Source organism: Erpetoichthys calabaricus, chromosome 3 (genome assembly GCF_900747795.2).
Source record: "Erpetoichthys calabaricus chromosome 3, fErpCal1.3, whole genome shotgun sequence".
In the NCBI taxonomy this organism is placed as follows: domain Eukaryota; kingdom Metazoa; phylum Chordata; class Cladistia; order Polypteriformes; family Polypteridae; genus Erpetoichthys; species Erpetoichthys calabaricus.
The window spans coordinates 172,614,419-172,620,701 of record NC_041396.2 but is presented as its reverse complement, the minus strand read 5'-3'; positions in this window follow the sequence as shown (position 1 = coordinate 172,620,701).

Genomic DNA, 6,283 nt, shown 5'->3' with positions numbered 1-6,283 from the left:
ACTGACTGACTGACTGACTCTCATCTTTCTGTTCAGTTTCCACACCGTTTCCGTGTCTGCTAAATTGGCTCTGTGTATGTCAGTGTTGGTGTGTCAGGGTGCTAAGTCTGTTTCCTGAGTTACACCCAGGGCTGCTGGGAGAAGCAGGTTCAGGTAATTAATAGATGGATGAATACACACTTCTGTGTCTCTCATCGTCTCTCTCCCTGAAGTCAATCTGTAGCATGTTACGCATGCTGATTTTAGGTATTGAACACCTTGTAGGGTTACTTTCTAATAATGTTACTCTTGCTGTGCTGCTAATTCTGTACAAAACACATGACAGAGCCATCTATTATGCCACCTGTCCAGATCCTCCTCACAGCTGAATACTTAACAGTTTCATTTGTCACACAAAGTTTTAAAGTTGATCCCTTCAACAAAAGAGAACAAACAAATTAGCTAACAAAAGGAAAAAAAAAATGGATATCTATTTTTTTCTTTGTTGAGAACCCCTTGGACTGCTATAGGTATTCAAGAATATTTCCTGAGGGTAGAGAAAACTGGGATATGTTAGGCACTGTAAGGAAAAGGCAAATTTATAGTCAAGGCACAGGAGAGAAATTCAAAAGCAGACGAGACAAACTAAATTGATACATCAGAACCAGAATTCAGAAAACAAAAATAAAAGTCAAAAAATAAAGATGCTCTTAACACTATCTTAGGTTTTTTCCCCCTAAATATCTGTGCCTAAAGTTTTAAAGAAGGATCAAATACCCACATATCAGTAGTTGTGTCAGTATCTCTTATATGCAAGATATGACGAGACAAGTGACCAACAACGGGCATAATGACCACAAGTAATATTGGATGCAGCCATGCAAAGATTGTCTTAAAATGGCAACAACTATCCAAAAAACAGTACACAAAATGGCATTGCCAGAATAAAAATATAATAAATAAACAATATGAAATAAATTTGCAAAATTCTAAAAATAACATGAATAGACTCAGTGAAGCCCATGTTGTGAATTGGGGAGTCCCGAAAGCATAGATACCAAAAACACTTTCAAAAGTTGCCCACTAGTGGGGGAGAAAACACCGTCAAAACGTCAGACTAGAAACCCAAAGGGCTAAGACAAATCTTAAGAAAATAAAAGGTTTATTTGCAAAGGCTCTGAAATGTACAAAGCTCAGTTGAGCAATACAATAACCAAAAATTGTGGCCATAAAATAGAGCAGAGGTTCAAACATAACAATAAACACAGTCCTGATGTGACATCCAGAGGCGAGGTCAAAAACAGAGCAAGGGTTCAAAATTCAGAAAATCACAAAGCAATAACAAAAGCACAGAAACACAAGAAAACACTCTACTCCCAAGCCCATTCAATGAACCAACAGAACTATGTGGGGCTTTTAAATAGGATGGAGGGCCTTTCCTGATGGGGATTGGCTGGTAGCCTCACTCCTTGGGAAGCCACCCACAAAACACAAGAAACATAACAAAGGCCATTCTCCTTTACCAACCCACACAAAGAAAAACAGATATAATAAATAAAATAAATATTAATATGAATAAGTGGCATAAAATTATACAAAAGTGATATCAGTCAACTGCGGACAGTAGACTGCAGACTACTTCAAACAACACTGATGTCACTCTCACTAAGAAAATGTATCTTTACGTATAATATGTTTCCAATTTCTAAAAGAACAAAATTAAGCCTTCCTAGACATATCTAGAGACCTATGGTAATGTTTACTCTCAAACAATTGGATAAAACATTGTAAGTGTCAGCTCTAGGCTAGAAGCTTTTTTATTTCTATTTTTTTTAATTCCCAAACCTGCTTAATCCAATTCTGAGCCTGAAACATATCATGGCTGTATTGCATTTCAGTCAGAATGCAGAACTGGACAGGCTACCAGTACATCAAAGGGTATATTCATGCACATAGTCACATTATGGGCAAGTTGCAAGGGGGGCCAGCCCCTAATTCAGAATCAAGGCTCCTTCCAACCTTTTAATTTTATAAATGCTACTCGTCAATTATTTCAGTCGCTCACTTCTCCCCTAGACCTTAGTTTGATCGCAAATAAACCAAGTCACTCAAAACTCCAAGTGGGTGGACCTTAGTTAGATTATCAATAAAACAAGCCGCTTTAACATCCAGAACAGATTATTGCTTGCCCACCCAGTTGTTTCCAGGTCCACCTGCTTCACCACTAAGTCACACAGAGTCAATTTTGGCTTAACATTCATAATAATATGCATATTTTTGGAGATGCAGAAGGAAAGCTGAATTACTCAGAGCAAAACCCACAAAGACACAGGTGGAAAGTGTAAACTTCACAAAGACAATAACTAGTTGCAAAATTCAAACCCAGGAAAAATTAGACCTGCTGGCAACCTGCTTGATGAAGGAGGTCTCAGTCTTGTTTCTTACAAGCATTGAGCAGAAGTTGTATTTGGACTGTGAAACAGTACAAACAGACAGTTGTCAGAACTATTCTTGGTCAGCACCACCCCATATGAGCTTCATAGGAATTTAGGAGTTGACTCTGCAAAAGTATACACTGTGTACAGATCATTTATGAGAGTCTAATGTCAGCATTAGAAGAGGAACTGAAGAAGACTAGAACAGTATTTATAGTGCTAAAAGTATAGTGCAAAATTAAAATTTGCCAAACTGAGACACCTTGAAATCATGCAGACTATGCAAACTGGTGAATCTGAGTGGCAACAGTTTGAAGTGTGTTAAGAGCTGCTACAATACTAAAACCAAAAGAGAGTAACCCTTGGCCTATCTCACTGGAGGTTCCTGGAAAAGTGGTTCAGCATCCATATTATGATAAAGCTGTTAGCACATTTCTCATAGAAAATACGATTTAGCTCCCTGTCATGTTTACTTGTTCCCGAAAATCAAAAGTGACCTGAAGGGAACACATTTTTCTTCAATGGATGAAGTGAAGACAGAAATAGCAAGCCTGTTGAAGAGCCTCAAGCAGGAAGACTTCCAGTAATGTTTCAATCAGTGGAAGATACAGTACGTATGGAGCAGTGTAGAGATCGGGAGGGGGAGTATCTAGAAGGTGACAATGTTTAGAATGCTGTAATTCATCAATAATTTTTTTTTTTTTATCAATCCGGTTATTTTTGTGTCTCACCTCATATATCAGAATGTTATGCCACACTTCAGAATACAGCAGTGATTTGCTGGGCATAGGCACTCAATATTATCTGCCCCATGAAGCATAGTGCTCACTTGAAAAACAAACGCAGGAGAAGGTAGAGGTAGGCCCAAGTGACAAAGCAGAGACTCTATTTGAAGTAAAAACCTAAACTGAAAGTTGAAATTCACCTCTTAATCACAATCATTACCTATTTCACCAGCAAGGTAATGTTTGCAATATGCTAGGGGAAGAATGTAGTAGACTTAGTAGAAGTACATAGGAGAGTGAAATTTTTACTTGAAACTTTTACTACGTCTGGTGCCATGTGTCAAAGACGAGACAATGAGCCAAAAAAGAGTTGGGGCAGCCACCCGTATAATTTTCCCTGGCTGCAAATTGATTAAATTGTGTACAAGTTTGAGTCCAAAACAGAACTGTCTTGATGAGGCAAAGATGGCAGTTTTAAAGCAGAGGATAGGAAGTGACATCATCAAGGCAGAACCTGAAGTGGCGTCATCAGGGCCGGAACCAGAGGTGGTGTAATCGTGGCTGGAACTGGAAGTGATGTCATTGGACCCGGAACTGAAAGTGGCGTCATTGGGCCCAGGTGGAATTTCCCATAATCGGTCTGCAGTGGAAAAAGAGAAAGGGTCAATATACTCAACCAACCTCTGGTCTGCTGTGGAATTACCCTCATTCAGGCTCTTTAGCTGCCTCCCATGCGCATGTGTGTGACACATGCTAAGCAAGAATGTTTTCAAATATATAACTTCATCAAATAATGTTGAAGATTAGACAATAGATAACTACCTTAAAAATGTCCCGCTTTACATAAAACTTGCACCAGGATCTTAACATCATCATTAAGTAGTTAGATTGGACTATACGATACACACAAGGGGTCTTTATTCTTCATTGGAAAAACAGTGATCCACGATTGCTGAAGAGTTTTTGAATTTGTTCAGTTTTTAAGACAGGAGTGGGACATTACATAATTAGTTCATTAAAAAGTGAGAAAGCAGTGAAAATGGCATACATTGCTGTATTCTGATAATTGCATGTAGGATTCACTGAGAGGGAAATCACCCTGAAGTCATGTTCTGATTATCCATCTTGTGATTGAAGACAAAGGTAAGTAGATTATGTCTATGAGTGCTCACATACATTTATAAACCAAAGACGTTTATAGACATTTGCAGGGTTACCAGACGACCTGTATTTCTTGGGGCAGTCACATATTTCTTCCACAATTTTGGTGCCCTGATTTATTTTTTAAATATTCAGATATGTTCTGTATTTTAAACATGACTCATTTATCAGTTCATCAATAGTGCAGTATGCGAGTTGTTGTAGAAAGACCACTTTTGTAGCATACATTCATAAGTGTATTAAAAATCACCAATCAATTCTATTCAAAACAGGAACTATCAGACCAATCAGATATTCTATATTTATGAAGAGAAGCTGGCAAATTGTGAACTGCACAAATGCAGTATCAAGGCTCTTTAACTCTGAGGAGGCTTGTTTTAGACATGTGCTTAATCTATCAATATAACTACGCCTTTATACTTGGTAAGAAAGAACTTCAGAGAGAATTAAAATTTCTGGAAAAAATATGTTTTTGGTTCCAAGAACAGCAAACTGATATGTCAATCATGAGGAAGTAGATGTTCTATATCCCATGGAGGAAACAGAGATATTAATTAGCATTTCAATACCAAAAACCATAAAGGCGCAGAAAATAATAAGTGTACCAGGTAAGTCAGGACTTGAATCAGACATAATTTGTGCAATCAAAGCACTGTTCAAATATTATTCAGCAGCATAAATAAAATATGCTCTGTGTGGCTGTATAACGTTTCCTAATTCAATTGAGTTGTCTATGAACATTCAGTGTGAAAGTGGTTGTAGATAGCATTGTAACACAGCAATACATCTCCAGCCAGTGCATAAGATGCCATTTAAAGAATACAAGTAATACACTACCTTATTATACGGCTGGCTTTGAAGGCTGGATTTATTTATAGTCTTTAGAGTTGCCATATGTATGAGTAGTGTAAATGTCTTTGTATACAGCAAATAACCTCCTATATTATTTCAGTGAAGAATATTGTCTCCCTACTTGTATCTCTAATATGGGATTTGCTGAAAAATGTTGGATGTAGTTATTGACTTATTGTGCTTGAGCAAGGGATGGCCAATTATCAAGGCTTTATCAATAAGAGAAGCTGGACATGTCTTTGCTCTTAAATATAAGTGTGATAAACTTTTCATCACTCAAATACTCCTGGGGAGAAGAGTGTCCCTTACAGAGAAATTGCACACCAATTAGAATAGACTAAGGGAGATTTACTGACTTTCAATAAATATATTTAGACTCCATGTGGCCAACGGTTATAAGGGTGAAATTGAATTGTTTTGTTAGTTTTATAAATAAGATTGTATTGTTTAATACAAGTGTTTTATTTGGATGACATATACCTTTTAAGTGAATAAACTCTGTGACCAAGACTAAAACTACATTATAGAGTTCATAAAGGAAAATTAACATTACATTTAATTATTTATATTTAAAACAGGCATTTAGGAAAAACAAAAAATAAAAATGGGAATGGGGAGAAATTGAATGAAAATAAGTATTTGCCGGGCTACTGAGAAAACTGAAAGTTTTAGAAGTTTGAGACCACTCTAGAAAAAATGATGCATTAGATCTGCTCTTTTTCTGAACCATCAGGTCAATAAATTAATGGGGATAAACAATGTGTTTGAACAGAGTGTTGAATTCCAGGATTCAAAATAGATATACAGACTAGGCAATAACTCTGAGAAATACACAAATGTACAGCAAATATTAGGAAGAAGTGTTATTATCTATGTTAAGATTCAGATAAACTAACCAGTGTGTATATGCTTGTAAGAAGATGTGAAATGGAAGCCTTTGGGGACTTTGTTGTTTACCTTTTTTACTAATGTCAATTACTAAAAATTGCCATCAAGCCACCATATTTGTCATGACCTGGGAGTCCCAAAAGTGTAAGTACCAAAAAACACTTTCACTAATTGCCCACTAGAAGGGCAAAAAAATTGTTAAAACCCCAACTAGACATTAAAAGAGGTCTTGCAAAATCTGTA